The sequence below is a fragment of the Balaenoptera physalus genome (genome assembly GCF_965194825.1).
Source record: "Balaenoptera physalus genome assembly, chromosome: 7".
Lineage (NCBI taxonomy): Eukaryota > Metazoa > Chordata > Mammalia > Artiodactyla > Balaenopteridae > Balaenoptera > Balaenoptera physalus.
In genome coordinates this window covers 43,158,611-43,176,076 of record NC_138886.1, presented here as the reverse complement: position 1 = coordinate 43,176,076, position 17,466 = coordinate 43,158,611, and positions in this window count along the sequence as shown.

Here is a 17,466-nt window from a genome sequence, read left to right as displayed (position 1 = left end):
AGAGGCGGTCTCTTCTTGATTGTATATTCTTGCCTCCTTTGTCTTAGATTAATTAACCATAATTGTGTGGGTTTATTTCTGAGCTCTCTATTCTGTTCCATTGATCAATGTGTCTGTTTTTGTGCCAGTACCATACTGTTTTGATTACTGTATCTTTGTAGTATAGTCAGAAGTCAGGAAGCATGATACCTCTAGCTTTGTTCTTTTTTCTCGATAGCTTTGGCAATTCAGGGTCTTTTGTGGTTTGATATAAATTTTAGGATTATTTGTTCTAGTACTGTGAAGAATGTCAAGAGTATTTTGATAGGGGTCACATTAAATCTGTAGGTTGCTTTGGCTAGTATGGACAATTTTTAACAATATTAATTCTTCTCATCCAAGAACACGGGATATCTTTCCATTTCTTTGCATCATTTTTTAATTCATTCACCAATGTTTTATAGTTTTCAGAATATAGTTCTTTCACTTCCTTGGTTAAGTTTATTCTAAATATTTTATTATTATTGATGTGATTGTAAATGAGATTATTTTCCTTAATTTCTCTTTCTGATAGTTTGCTGTTACTGTATAGAAATGCAGCAGATTTCTGTATACCAATTTTGTATCCTGCAACTTTACCAAATTCGCTGATGAGCTTTAGTAGGTTTTTGGTGGCATCTTTAGGATTTTCTATGTGTGGTATCATGTCATCTGCAAACAATGACAGTTTTACTTCTTCCTTTCCAATTTGGATTCCTTTTATTTCTTTTTCTTGTCTGATTGCTGTGGCTAGGACCACCAATACTATATTGAATAAAAGTGGCGAGAGTGGGCATCCTTGTCTCATTCCTGATCTTAGAGGAAATGCTTTCAGCTTTTACTCTTGAGCATGATGTTGGCTATGGCTTTATCATATATGGCCTTTATTATGTTGAGGTATGTTCCCTCTATGCCACTTTCTGGAGAGTAATTTTAATCATAAATGGATGTTGAATTTTATCAAAAGATTTTCTGCATCTATTGAGATGATCATATGGTTTTTTATTCTTCAGTTTGTTAATGTGGTGTATCACAGTGATTGATTTGTGGATACTGAACCATCCTTGCATTCCTGGGATAAATCCCACTTGATCATGGTGTATGATCCTTTTAATGTATTGCTGGATTTGATTGCTAATATTTTGTTGAGAATTTTCGCATCTATATTCATTAGTGATATTGGCCTGTAATTTCCTTTTCTGTGATATCTTTGTCCGGTTTTGGTATCAGGGTGACAGTGGCCTCACAGAATGAGTTCGAAAGAATTCCTTCCTCTGCAATTTCTTGGAATAGTTTGAGAACGATATGTGTTAACTCTTCTCTAAATGTTTGGTAGAGGCTTCCCTGGTGGCGCAGTGGTTAAGAATCCGCCTGCCAATGCAGGAGACACAGGTTCGAGCCCTGGTCTGGGAAGATCCCACATGCCGCCGAGCAACTAAGCCCGTGTGCCACAACTACTGAGCCTGCGCTCTAGAGCCCGCGAGCCACAACTACTGAAGCCGGCGTGCCCACAGCCCGTGCTCCCAACAAGAGAAGTCACCACAATGATAAGTCCGCGCACCGCAATGAAGAGTAGCCCCCGCTCGCCAAAACTAGAGAAAGCCCGCCTGCAGTAACAAAGACCCAACACAGCCAAAATTAAAATAAATAAAATAAAATAAATAAACGTTTGGTAGAATTCACTGTGAAGCCATCTGTTGCTTGACTTTGTTTGTTGGGCTGTTTTTTTTATTACTAATTTAATTTCTTTACTGGTAAGTTGTCTGTTCATATTTTCTATTTCTTCCTGGTTCAGTCTTGGGCAATTGTACACTTCTAGGAATTTGTTCATTTCTTCTGGGTTGTCCATTTTATTGGCATACAATTGTTCATAGTAATCTCTTATAACCCTCTGTATTTCTGTGATGTTGGTTGTAACTTCTTTTTCATTTCTGATTTTATTGATTTAGGTCCTCTCTCTTTTTTTCTTCACAAGTCTGGCTAAAGATTTATCAAATTTGTTTGTCTTTTCAAAAAACCAGCTCCTAGTTTCATTGATCATTTCTATTGTTTTTTTAGTCTCTATTTCATTTGTTTCTGCTCTGACCTTTATGATTCCTTTCCTTTTATTAACTTTGGGTTTTGTTTGTTCTTATTCTGGTTTCTTTAGGTGTAAGGTTAGGTTGTTTATTTGAGATTTTTCTTGTTTCCTGTGGTAAGCTTGTATCACTATAAACTTCCCTCTTAGAACTGCTTTTGCTGCATTCCATAGATTTTGGATCATTGTGTTTTTGTTTTCACTGATCTCCAGTTATATTTTGATTCTCTCTTTGATTTCTTCAGTGATCCTTTAGTTGTTCAGGAGCATGTTGTTTACCCTCCACGTGTTTGTGGGTTTTGCAGGTTTTTTTCTTGCAGTTAGTTTCTAGTCTCATAGTGTTGGGGTCAGAAATGATGCTTGATATGATCTCAGTTTTCTTAAATTTACCAAGGCTTGTTTTGTGGCCTAGCATATGATCTATCCTGGAGAATGTTCCATGTGCACTTGGAAAGAATGTGTATTCTGCTGCTTTTGGATGGAATGTTCTATATATACTAAGTCAATCTGGTCTAACGTGTCATTTAAGGCCAGTGTTTCCTTACTGATTTTCTGTCTGGATGATATGCCCATTAATGTAAGTGGGGTGTTAAAGTCCCCTACTATTATTGTGTTACTGTAATTTCTCCATTTATGTGTATTAACATTTGTTTTATGTATTTAGGTGGTTCTATGTTGGGTGCGTATAACAATTGTTATATCTTCTTCTTGGATTGAGCCCTTGATCGTTATGTGGTGTCCTTCTTTGTCTCTTGTAACAGTCTTTATTTTAAAGTCTATTTTGTCTGATACAAGTATTGCTACTCTGGCTTTCTTTTTCCAGAGTAGTCTGTATGTCTTTAGATCTGAAGTGAGTCTCCTGTAGGTAGCATATATATGGGTCTTATTTTTATATCCATTCAGCCACTCTATGTCTTTTGATTGCAGCACTTAGTCCATTTACATTTAGAGCAATTATTGATATGTAAGTACGTATTGCTTTTCTGTTCACTGTTTTGGATTTGTTTTTGTAGTTCTTTTTGCTCCTTTCTTGTTCTTTTGTTCTCTTCCATTGTGATTTGATGACTATCTTTAGTGTTATGTTTGGATTCCTTTCTCTCTTGTGTATCTATTACAGATTTTTGGCTTGTGGTTACCATGAGCTGTGTGTGTGTGCGTGTATATATATATACATATATATATAGATATATGTTTACCATGAGATGTGTGTGTGTGTGTATGTGTGTATATATATATATATATATATATATATATATATATATATATATATATACACACATATATACACACACACATATATACCTTTTTGAAAAAAACAATCCAGTGATTTCTGGGTAGCACAGTACCAGCTACATCATTGCTGCTTTTATGCTTGCTTCCAGACATCCTGGGCTTGAAATAAAGATATTGTGCTATTGTACTCTATAAAGTACACAAAAGAACAACCACTTGTAGAGGATGCACACATGTGACAATGTACGCCAGACACACGAACTAACTTACGTGATTGGACATGCGAATGCACGTTCACATCTTTGAAAGTTCACAACTTGAAGGTTCATATGTAGGGGACTTACTGTATTTGCTTAACCAATGAACTTTTTCCTTTCATAATTTCCATGTTTCTAATTGTGGCCTTTTCTTTTTTTCTTAGACCAGTCCTTTTAACGTTTCTTGTAAAGTTGGTTTGGGTGTACTCAACTCTTTTAGTTTTTGCTTGTCTGTAAAACTTTTTATCTCTCCATCAGATCTGAATGAGAGCCTTGTCACGTAGAATGTTCTCTTGCTTGTAGGTTTTTCCCATTCATCACTTTAAATATATTGTGCCATGCCCTTCTGGCATGCAGAGTTTCTGTTGAATAGTCTGATAGTCTTACGGGAGTTCCCTTGTATGTAACTTGTTGCTGTTGCTTTTCCCTTTTTATTTTTTAATATTCTTTCCTTATATTTAATTTTTGCCATTTTAATTACAATATGTCTTAGTGTGTTCCTCTTTGGGTTGATCCTATTTAGGACTCTCTGTGCTTCCTGGACTTGGATGTCTGTTTCCTATCCCAGGTTAGGGAAGTTTTCAGCTATTATGTCTTTAAATTTAGTCTCTGCCCCTTTCTCTCTCTTCTCCTTCTGGAACCTCCATAATGTGAACATCAGTATGTTTGATGTTGCCCTAGAAGTCTGTTAAATTGTCCTCATTTTTTCTCTTTTTTCCTTTTTCTGTTCAGCTTCAATGATTTCCGCTACTCTGCCTTCCAGATCGCTGATCCATTCCTCTGTATCATTTAGTCTACTCTTGATTTCTTCTAGTATATTTTTCATTTCAGCTACTGTATTCTTCATCTCTGTTTGGTTATTCTTTATATTTTCTAACTTTTTGTTTAAAACTCCTATAATAACTCCCTGCTCTATTCATCCATTCTTCTCCCAAGTTATTTGATCATCTTTATGATCATTATCTTTAACTTTTTCTCAGGTAAATTGCCTATCTCCACTTCACTTAGTTCTTCTGGGGTTTCATCTTTCTCCTTTGTTTGGAACATGTTCCTCTGTTACCTCACTTTGCCTAACTTGCTGTTTTTATTTCTATGTATCTGGTATCTGGTTACATTTTCTGACCTTGGAAAAGTGGCCTTCTGTAGGAGACTTCCTATGCATCCCAGCAATGTACTCCTTCTAGTCACCAGAACTATATGCTCTTGGGGTGCCCCCTATGTGGGCTTCATGGGCCCTTCTGTTGTGGCAGGCTGACTACTGTGGGCAGTCTGGTAGGTGTGGCTGGCCCCCAGTTCAGTTGGCTGCCAGGCCCTTCCTTGTGTGGAGGCCGCCAGCCGCTGTTTGGCAGGGCCAGGTCACAAGACAGCTAACTGTGGAACCCCAGGGAATCCCAGGGCTAATGCTGGCCCACTGGCAGGCAGAGCTGTGTCCTGGGGTCTAGCTGCAGGCCCAGAGATCCCAGAGCTGGTCTCAAACTGCTGGTGGGTGAGGCTGTTCCCAAGGCTAGAGCAGGCTCTCTGGTGGGAGGGGCTAAAGCCCAGGGGATTCTGGGGCTGATATCTGCCCACTGATGAGTGGAGCTGGGTATGGGGGTCACTGGCTGCAGGGCCCTGGTGGGGCGGTCCCAGGTCTAGTGCCTACACACTGGTGTTGGGGCCAGTTCCTGGGCCTTTGGTAGGCAGGGCCATGTGCAGAGTCGGCCGGGGGCTCAGGGGGTTTTAAGGCAGACTGTCTTCTGGTGGGTGGCACTGTGTCCTCTCCCAGTTAGTTGCTTGGCCTCAGGCATCCCAGTACTGGTGCCTATAGGCTGGGCATGGACAGGGCTGGATCCTGAGGCTAAAAAGCTAGAGGGAGGATTTCAAAATGGCACTTGCCAGCACTGGTGTCCACATGGTAGAATGAGCTCCCCAAAATGACTGCTACCCGTGTCTATGTCCCCAGGGGTGAGCTCCCATTGCTTCCTGCATCTCCAGAAGACTCCAAAATCAGCTGTTAGGTCTAACCCAGGCTTCTTTCAAATGACTGCTTCTGCCCTGGGTCCTGGAGCGGGTGAGATTTTGTGTGAGCCCTTTTAAGAGTGGAGTCTCTATGTCCCACAGTCTTCTGGGTCCTGAATGTAAGCCCTGCTGGCCTTCAAAGCCGAATGTCCTGGGGGACACATCTTCCTGGCACAGGACCGCCAGGCTGGGGAGCCCAGTGTGGAGGCTCAGACCCCTCACTCCTTGGGGAGAACCTCTGCACCTGTAATTATTCTCCTGTTTGTCGGTCTTGACTATACCACAACTCCACCACTCCTACTCAACTCATTGTAGTTCCTTCTTTATATCTTCAGTTGTAGAAGATCTTTCCTGGTGGTTTCCAGTTTTTTCTTTTTCTTTGTTTTTTTAATAGTCATCTATTTATTTATTTATTTGGCTGCACTGGGTCTTAGTTGCATTATGCGGGATCTTCGCTGCAGCATGCAGGATCTTTAGTTGAGGCATGCGGGGTCTTTAGTTGTGGCACACAAACTCTTAGTCGAGGCATGTGGGATCTAGTTCCCTGACCAGGGGTCGAACCCGGGCCCCCTGCATTGGGAGTGAGGAGTCTTAGCCACTGGGCCACCAGGGAAGTCCCACAGTTTTTTCATAAGTAGTTGTTTTGTAAATAGCTGAAATTTTGCTCTGCCCATGGGAGAAGGTGAGCTCAGAGTCTTTCTACTCCACCATCTTGGGAACTCCTTCAGACCCACTTTTAAATTGAAAAATATATATATATATATGAATCAACAGATAATCCTCTTGCTTCATTATTTAGCCACAGCTTTGATTTACTTAAAAGAACAAAAAACTAAATCCAAAAGCCAGGGTTAGGGAGAGGAATCATTGTTTCCACATGTTCTCTCAGAAGAGAATTAGGTAATAGAGACAATACGCTGACAGGAGAAATAATATTATGGCATAAGTGTAACATAACGCTGGATGGGAAAGTCTACCTCATCCCAATTTCACATGTCTGGGCAGTGCTTGTTCATGTGTGCTCTGAGGGCCTAGCTGCATGTGGCAGAGGCAAAAGCAGGAGTAAATAGATGCACTCATTAGTGCCCAGCCCCTCACGGAGGCATCTGCTCTAGGGGGTGTACTCAGCTGGTGGACAGTACTGATTCAGAGCTTCTTCCTCACCCCAGAGGACCTGAATTAGCCACCCTCTCTGGTGCAATACACTGCAGAATGACCCTGATTTTGTCTGCCACTCTTCATAAGCATGCCACTACGATTATTACTTATGATACCAGGTCTTACGTGTGTGAACTAGGACTTAGATGGAAAAAACAGTTCTCGAGTCTGTGATCAAAGTCGTTTGTAAAAAATTAGACTAAACAAGTGTTTTCTGCTATACTATCTCCCCAAGAGAGGGATATATTATGTTTCACAAATTTATTTAACCCCTATATCATTAGTGTTCTGAAGAAGCCAACTGGGAGACATTACTTTGGGCAAGAGGAAATCCAGACAATACTAGGTCATCTGAGACAGAGCTAAGAATGTGGCAGAAGCAACAGAAAGTGTATTCACAAATTGATAAATAAACTTAGAATAACATTTACTATGCTCTGTTTTTGTTATAAACTCTTTATCTCATTTAATCCTCTTATCAACTCTACCATGGATGTAGTATTTCCCCCATTTTACAGATGAGGAAACCGAGGCAGAGAAAATTTCAGCAGCTTGATCGAGATGATAGAATTAGTAAGGGTCAAAGCCAGAAAGCAAACCCAAGCTATCTGGACCCTATAGATCATGCTTTATAAACCACGTTACAGTGCCTCTCAGCACTATGAAAGAAAAGAAAGGGGTAGACACTTCAGACCCTCGCTACTCAAAGTACAATCCTTGGATCAGCAGCATCAGCAACAACTTGTTAGGAGCTTGTTAGGAATGTAGAGGCTCAGGCCCCATCCCAGACCTACTGAATTAGAACTGGCATTTTAACAAGATCTTCAGGTGACTTATTAAAATTTGATAAGTATTGCTCTAAACAAGAAAGCCTTAATTTTTGTTTTGTTTCATTTTTGTTTTAGTCCCAGACTCCTTTGAGAATCTGATGAAAGTCATGGACCCTGAGCATAAAAATGTGTATAAGATTTCAAAGAGTTCATGAATTCATGTTTACAAAACCCTGCTGTAGAGAGTGTGAATGTGGTAGGAAGCAGTCCTTTATACCTTCCATGCATTATTGCTTTTAATCCTTATAAACTCACTACTGATAAAATGGAAACTTGAAGTTAAGTAACTTACTTTAGTCATAGGAAGTGAATGACATCAGGATCAAATCTGGACATTTTGCTGCCAGAGCCTAGCTATCACACCAAGCACCTAGGCATGGCTGAGCCGCAGTGATTCTGAGGGACATCCCAGTAGAACTTCACCTCTCTCTGACAAGATCATGTTCTCCATCTAAAGTACAGTTCTGGAAGAAACACTGATGGAGTGAAGAGGAAGGGGACACTGCTTAGAGGGGGAGATTGGTCAGAGGGATCCTAGTAATCCATGTGATGGTGGACGTTCCAATCAGATCACCCCCACACGCATCTTCCTGACACACTTACAACCTACACAGACTCAAGTGACATGCCAATCCATGACTTTCACCTACCACACTATCCCACTCTAAACCATGGTTGACAAAAAGATTTCATTTCATGGGCCAGCTGATTGATCGGTAGTAGCTACTTGGTGTTCAACATTGAAAAAGGAGCCAGTTGAGGTCTGTGATTGATTAGTAATGTCTGCCCCCAGCAGCAAAGAGTAACACAGTAGGAGGAATACCAGCACTACTTATTTATCACCTGGTACATTTAATTACTGCTTGGATTTTCATTCCTTTATTTAACATGCCTGCACTAAGTGTGACTTCTGTACACAGTGGCAGAAGCCCTCTTACCCATCCTAATGGAATAATGAACTTAAAATGTCTGACAGAATGGCAAATTATTAAAAAACATATATACCTTTAAAACATTTCATTTTCAATTAAAACACTTAAATACATACATATTAACCAATTTTGGATGTAGGGCTATCTTTTTTCTTCTGAGTCCATGCTTTTGGAGCTCCCCAGGCATTTCTTTCACACCACACTCAAATGCACTACTTTTTAAAGATTCTTTCAAAGCAATCTAAAAATTTTTTACTGATTTTTTTCCCTCCAATTACAATTGGCGTCTTCATACCTAATCCAAAAGCAAAAAAATCATGGAAAATTCATCTTTATAGTCTTTCCAAACATTTGACTTAGTTTTCATAGAAACAACTATTTTCTTTCCCTTTTATCAGTTACCAAACCATATAATATTTAATTAAATTATGTAATTACTATAACAAGTACAATTGGTACAGAGGAATTTCAGAAGAAACACAACTGATTATAGGACAGGGTTCTACTCAACAAGCTACAGAGGGGCATGAGTCAGTATGTTTTACTGAGAACTGGAGTGCATTAGTTACTCTGATGAGTTGAACAATTGATGGCCAGTTAGAAGAGTTTCCATTATACTACCTTGAGGTCTCCATAGTGGATTTCAACTAAACAAGACTCTTATTAACCAGAATTTCCAACATATGATTTCCATAATGATAGCTGTAAGGCATTCAAAGATCCTGATGTGAATTATAAAATGAAGTGGGACAAAAGAGAATCTTTTTTGATATCTCCACTTTTGCGGGGGGGTGTCTTTTGACATTTTTAGTTTATGCAATCCTGTATTTTAAGAATCCTTATAATCTAGCTTTAATCGTTCCAGGAATAAGGAGAGGCTAAAAATATACACAAAATAAGTTCATTATCTCTATACTGTTGAGAAAATTTTATTGTATTTAATACCCTAAAGAAAGAATTTCTCTTGGTTACTGTAACAAACAGAAACCAAAAATACTAGTGGTAGAGACAAGAGAGACTTTTTTCACAGAGGTAGATAGTCTGGGACTAGAATGGCAGTTCCATGGTCATCCAGAACACGAACTCTTTCTCTCTACTCCAATAACATACTTCATAACTTCCAGCCTCAGGTTTGCCTCATGGTCCCAAGATGGCTGCTGCAACTCCAACCATCATGTTAGAATTCTAGGCAGGATGAAAAGAAATGAGGGAATGGCACACAGGCTGTGCTTCACAGCCAACTCTGTCTTTTCAGAAAAACTCTCGGTAAGCCCCCACGTAGTGACCTTTGCATACTTGTTATCTGCAACAAATCCTTAAAATGTCATTTCATAGCTAGGCACATGGCCAGATACAACAATTTTGAGTTCTGTTATTGAAGAAGAAAGAAAGAATGGATATTGAGTAGACAATCAACAATGTTTCCCATAAAATATAATCCTAGCAGAACATTCTAACAACCTGAATATTTGATAAACAACTTATCTCCTGACTGACCAAATAAAATAAAACTTACTGTATAATGTTTTGCATCTATTGATCTTTTGCCTTAGAAAAATGCTCTTCAGTTGCTACAACTACATCTTAAGCACCATGTGGAATATTTGTTTTATTCACTCTCTATGTCCATTTCTACCCATACACTACCTAGGACATTAGTCTCTGGTGCCATCTCAAGCTTACATAGATGCTTCCCCCAAGAGCAGAATTCCACTTCTACAAAGTACATATTGTGCACACTCAGCTCTGTACCTGTGTGTTTTTAGAAGTCTCAGTCAAGCCCATCTTACCAATTTTTGCCACTCAGTTGCACCTGAGAGCCCTGGATGCACTTGGCAAGCAGCAAAAGTAGCTCACTCACTACCCCAAATGGTTTGCCTCCACTTTCTTTTTCCCACTATTCAAGGAAGCCAATATTTATTACAAGGGTGCAACAGGGTCTCTCTTCTTCAGTATCCAAGAAAACACTTGCTACAGCATATCTTAGACTCATCTAGAAATACAATTCACCACACATCAAATAAGCCCTGCTTTGTTAAGGGGTGGGCCTGCCCTAAAGGATTTCACACATAGTAAGGGAAATGGGATGTACAAGACTGATTAAGGTGTAAAAGAAAGGCCTGAAGAGATTTTAGAGGGAGGTCTATGGCTTTCTTACTTCTGCTAAGTTAACACTTGAACAAGCCCCAACCCACAAGGCCCATTCCTTCCCAGTAGCTGGTCCAGACCCTCTACTTAGTTTTAACTTCAGGAGAAAGACACTGGATTGTTTTGCTCTTGATGAAAGTCCTGTTCATAAAGCATCTCCAACCACAATTCCTTAGGCTAGATTTAGTCAATTCCTTCCTCTACTCTCGTCTCTAATGCTTGCTTCTCTCAGATCCCAACTGCTTGGCTCACTGACGACAAGACTCCACTAGGACCAGTTGAGATCATTTTGGTTTCCCCTGTTGTGCCGTAGCCGTGGTTACCGCCAACAATTCCAACCACTTAGCAACCACTGACACCCTCTTGCGCTATGGCTCATGCTCCCAGATTTATAGCCTGATGGATGCAGAAACTCAGTCGACCCCCAATCAACCTAGCACTACTCTTTCACAGGTACAATTTCAATATTAGGTAAGGTGCCTATACCTCCCCAACTCTGCCCATCCCAAGGTCCAAGCTTCCCACAGTGGGGAAATACACTTTCTCCTACATTCCTGGTTGTAGGAATTCTATCCCCTAATGTATAAGCAGATTGCCTGAGGCCATGCAGTCATGATTCCCAACGAAGACAGTAGGTCAAGATTTATGGTTTACTGATGTACACAAATAAATAAAATGCCGTATAAACTAATTAACAACAGATGTGTACGAGAAAGAAAGTTCAATGGGTGTATTCTGGCAGTAAGAATGTCCAGCCACACAGATATAATTTGTTTTCCCATCTAAAATACACTTTCCTATACAGTAACCTATTTGAACTTCTCAATTGCTCTGGGATGTACACTTGTAGGGCAGATATTACTATCCTCCTCTTAAATATCAGAAAACAGAGTCTTAGAAAGATTAAATAACTTCCCTAAAATCTCTTAGATAGTACAACACAACCTTAACTGAAATCCAGATCTTCTATCTAAATCCAGTGTGTCTTCTACTACATTATTTACTCATGGTATTGCTCATAATGTTTGGCTCACTGTGAGGTAGCCCTAACAGAGGAAACATTTTAAATCACTATTTTTTCAGTATCAGAGCCTACTATGTGAATTTGCAAGTCCTTCTTAACTGAAGGACTGAATTATTTATTGAACTGAATTATTCTTTTATATCTTTGGTACTTTTCCCACTGAGAGAAGGAGTCATTCCCTTCCCCTTGAATCTGGACTGACTTTGGTGACGTGCTTGACCAATATAATACTGTGGAGGTGACACTCTGTGATTTCTGAGGCTAGGTCCTAAGAAGCCTTTCAGCTTCTATGTATGCCTCTTAGAACTCACTCTTGGAAGCCTGCTGCCATGCTGTGATTATGCCCACGCAACCCCGTGGAGAGAACACTGAGACGAGGGCCCAAGGCCCCAGGAGTCATCTCTGGCTGAACTCCCAGCCAAAAGCCAGCACCAACTTGCCAGCCAGGTGAATGAGCCATCTTAGAACTGGGTCATCCCATCCAAATCAGGACAGATGAGTTGTCCCCATGCAGTCCTCCCCAGTTTGCAGAATTGTAGACTAAATGAATGATTACTATTATTTTAAGCTGTCAAGTTTGAGGATGGTTTGTTTTACAGCAAAGAACTGAAAACTACTTTTCAAAAACCTTCATGCCTAAAAACAATACCAAAAAGAAACGTGGTGGCATACATCAAACTGATTATGCACTGTGAGTACTTCCATGTTTATTTCCCTTAGATATTTTATTTTATATAAGAAAAAAGGAAATGAAGAGAGTATCCTCTGATTTACAAAAGCAAAAGAAAAAAGCCAATTAGACAAATTGTTTTAAAATGCCAACAACCTTAACTAATAAAAATCTTATTATAAATATGTTAGTATTTGGTTCAAAACTCTGTGGAAAGAATTAGCTTTTACAGTTCCATGAAGAACTTCTAAATATAGGAAAGTAAAACTGAAATTTATGTCAGTTTATTAATGGCATCACTTAAAACTATAAGTTAATTAACTAATTCACAACTTAATTAACTCAGCACTTAATTTACTTACTTGAGTTCATCTAAATTCCCTAGACGTGATTTAATGAACTTTCAGTGTAATTCCTGACTAACCATGGAAATTGTGTGATGTATGTTTCTTCAATTTAAAAGGTATTTCTTGAAGTTAAATGATCTAAAGCAGAACACTAAGCCTCAAAGTGAGTTTTCATTTTTTCTTCAATGAGGAATATCCCTGAACTTCTGGCGTGTAGCAATTTTCCCACTCCATTTTTTTCTTTCAAAATGAAACTCATATTTGGGTTTGTTTGTTTCTTTAAATGTATCAATATACTGTTCAGAAACCATTAAGCCAAACTGAGCAAATGCCATCACAGTTTATTAATAATTAATTATCCTATATTCTTAAAGAATGGACCTGAGACAATAATTGAAAATCAGAGGAGAAAATTCATTATAAAACATTCTCTGTTCCATGGATTTACTTAGTCAGTGGCCATGTTTATAGACCAGTTCTGTAGAGTCATGCTTCTCAATGTGTGGTCTGTGGACCTGTGCCAGTCTGAGTTGGAAAAACTCAGCTTTTCTCCTGTGTTTCTCCTTTACTTTCACACATCTACCACACTCCCAACACTTCTGAGACCAGATGTCTGGGTGCTTTCCCCCACCCAGGAATTCTCTGCAACACCAGCTGGTGTCCTACAATTTAACTCAGTTCTGACACTGTCTACCTGGAGACAGCATCAGATCCCACAGGTTAAGGGCTCAGTCCTACAAGACTGCTCTCACTTCAGATACCAATTACAAGTCCAGGTTACCACCTGTGCTTATGACCAATAAGCTATCAATCTGAGGTTCTCACAACCCACTCCTCTGGTTTGATTAATTTGCTAGAGCAGCTCACAGAACTCAGGGAAACACATTTACCAGTTTATTAAAAGTATGTTAAAGGGGCTTCCCTGGTGGCGCAGTGGTTAAGAATCTGCCTGCCAATGCAGGGGACACGGGTTCGAGCCCTGGTCTGGGAAGATCCCACATGCTGCGGAGTGACTAAGCCTGTGAGCCACAACTACTGAGCCTGCGCGTCTGGAGCCTGTACTCCGTAACAAGAGAGGCCGCGACAGTGAGAGGTCTGCGCACCGCGATGAAGAGTGACCCCCGCTCGCCGCAACTGGAGAAAGCCCTCGCACAGAAACGAAGACCCAACACAGCCAAAAATAAATATAAATTAATTAATTTTTTAAAAAAAGTATGTTAAAGGATACAGATGAAGAGATACATAGAATAAGGTCAGGGAGGGTCCTGAGTACAGGTCCTGGTTGAGTTGGGGTGTGTCACCCTCCCAGTATGTGAATGTGTTCACCAGTCTGGAAGGTCCCCAATCCCCATACTTTTGAGGTTTTATGGAGTCTTCATCATGTAGGTATGATTGATCAGTCATTAACTCCATCTCCTGCCCTTCTCCCCTCTCTGGAGAATTAGGGGAGGAGTGGGGAGGGACCGAAAATTCCAAGCTTCTAATCAAGGTTTGGTCTTTCCAGTAACCAACCCCCATCCAGGAACTATTCAGGAGTCCACCCAGAGTCATCTCATTAGAACAAGACACTCCTATCACCCAGGAAATTATAAGGGTTTTAGGAGCCCTGTATCAGGAACCAGGGTCAAAGACCAAATATTAGAATAAGAGATGTTCCTAGTGTTCATCACTTAGAAAATTACAAGGGTTTTAGGAGCTCTGTGCCAGAAACTGGGGGAAGAAACCAATATATTTTTTCCTATTATGTCACGGAGTCCATGAATTCTTACTGGTAGCAGATGAGAAAAGAACAGAAATTGAGTATTTAGATACATTTATAGCACTACGGGAGGATAACTGTACATCTATTGACTGATAATGATATATTTAGGCTTGTATTTTATAAATCTTTTTTATTTCATTTCTCTAATAATTCATCTTTATTGTATCTTACAAACATCCTAGTCTGCAAGAGATTGCAATTTTTTTTAATGCTGGTTCTTTTTCACGGATAGTTTGGGAAGCACTGATTTGACTAGGTTAAGTACTGGGGCAAACAAAAATATGGGTAAGAAATTATCCCCGCTTTCATAAAGCTTGCATCTTAATAAGAAAAGTAGGTTGTGACTGTGGCATAACTGAAGCATAAACATCAGGTTCTAGATGCTTAGAGGAGTAAGATGATTCCAAGCAGTAGAGATAAGAGAAGACTTCGTGGAGGGAATGAACATTGAGTGAGGGCTTCCTTAAAGGGTAGACTTTGGGGAGACAGAAGTTGAGGGTGATGTATTGATACATTTCAGACAGAGTGAACGATGTGAGTAAAGGCTGGTTGGGGGACAGGGGAAGCAGCTATATATTGGGAAAAGCATGCAACTCTCCTCCTTTGGTGAGAGCAGAGGGAACATGATAAACCTGGAAAGGTAAATCCAGGGCTAAATTGGGGACGGCCTTTGAATGCAAAGCTAAGGAGTTTGCACTTGATTGAGATCAGCTCCAAGCTGCCCCTGAAAATTTCTGAGCAGAAAAGTGGTCTTCTCAGAGTTATGCTCTGGAAGATGAATTCAATGAGAGAAAGACAGGAGACTCAATCCAGGAAGAACACCCTAAACTCGTCAGGTATGACGCGATAGATCCAAGTCATCTTAAAAACATGCAGATCAAGATTTTAACAAGTGCACTTTTCACGTTTCCAAAGCAGTGATCAATAAGTCAAAACACAACAGCGACCTACCCCATAAAACACCTAAGCGAGTGACAGATGGCTAACATTTATTAAGCATTCAATTAAGGGTCAGTATCTCATGTCACCCTCAAAATGACTCTAAATGTTAGGTTCTACTATGATCCCCATTTTACATACAAGAAATTTGAGGCTGTAAAGGTTAAGTACCACACCCAGGGTCACCAACTAAACAATATGAGCTTGATATTGAACCACATCAGGCTGATGCCAAAGTCCGTTTCAGCATTATTGGGTGAACTCAAGAAGTAACCACTCAGTCATGCTTTCCTTGCATAGACAAGGAGGATTAGGCGGAAGCCAATTAAAAGCCATACCAGCTCTCCACCTGGACGCTAGGAAGCCCAGTCTTTGTGATGGTCTGGGATTTTATGTTCTTTTCATCTGAAAGATGCGGTTAACATAAACTAATAGGAAGATGATCTTTTCTTTAGTAAGGAGCTGAGGATATTTTTATGTCTATGAACTCTTGACTTTGCAAAACGACCAGAACAGGCTGCTGAAATAAACATGTTCTTGTCAATGCAATAAAGCCAAAAAATAACTGCCAATCCAGAGGCTGAGAATGAATAACAATGACAAATCTACATTTGAAAATCTGGGAATGAAAGGTGAAAAGCAAACACTGTGACGTTATTTACCCGTTGAGACGGAGAAGCTGATGGAACAGAATCAAAGTACGATATAATACTGATTGTCAGCACCATCATTCTTAGAAATGTGGGCAATTTTGAGGGCACCATTTTATCTTGGGAAAGATTCTAATTGTCCTCCCAACAAAATGCAACCAAATGGTTGCTGTCCAAGGAATAAAAAAAAAACTTTAATTGAAACAGTTCACATGATTGAGACAGAAATTCTAACAGAAGCCCTCCTCCTCTCTGAGCACCCAATTTAGGAACTTCCTGACTCAGAAACATCCTCCAATGCTTGAGAAAGAGCAGAATCCATTCCCTCATATTCATTTCCTGGGCCAAAATAGAAATGTCTAATTATATAATCGTGTGTCCCACAACTTCCCTTGCTGGTCACTGAGGAACATCATCCCAGCATCCATGTCCTGACTAGTGGTCAGGTTCCCAGGCTAGGTCACAACAGCCTGATTCACTCAAGAGGTGGCAGAAAAAATAATATAGGAAAAATATGGAAGCTGGACAGTGTCTGTTCGGGATCTCTATTTCTGTGTAACAAACCATCCCAAAATGCGATGCCTTAAAAACAACGGACTGTTATCACTCATGCTTCTGTGAGTCAACGGAGCTCGGCTGGGAGGTTCCTGGTTAGGGTCTCTCGAGTAGCTGTAGTCAGATGGGGTTGGGGAACTTATCTAAAAGTGTAATGGACTGGGTGTGCAGGATGGTTTCTTCACTCCCTGTGGCTGGCACCTCAGCTGGCATGGTTGGAAGAGCTATGGGTTGACAATGCATCTCTCTCCATGTGGCTCTTCACATGATTGACTTGGGTTTCCTCACAATGCCACAGTCTCAGGGCACTTGGACTTCTTACATGTCAACTGGCATCTCCCCAGAGTGAGGGTTTTAAGAGGGCAAGGAAAAGCTGCAAGGCTTCTTGTGATCTAGCTCAGAACTCACACAGCACCACTTCTGCCACACGCTACTAGTTCCTACAGAGCCAGCCCACGTTCAACATAGGAGGAGACTACACAGGGGCACAAATACCAGAAGGCACTGTCCAATATGGAGGGGAGAGGAGGAGCATCTTTGGAGAGGAGGGAAAAAAGGAGATTAAAAAAGTAAAAGAGGGGCTTCCCTGGTGGCGCAGTGGTTGAGAGTCTGCCTGCCAATGCAGGGGACATGGGTTCGAGCCCTGGTCTGGGAAGATCCCACATGCCGCGGAGCAACTAGGCCCGTGAGCCACAACTACTGAGCCTGCGCGTCTGGACCCTGTGCCCCACAACAAGGGAGGCTGCGACAGTGAAAGACCCGCGCACCGCGATGAAGAGTGGCCCCCGCTTGCCACAACTAGAGAAAGCCCTCTCATAGAAACGAAGACCCAACACAGCCAAAAAAAATAAAATAAATAATAAAAAAA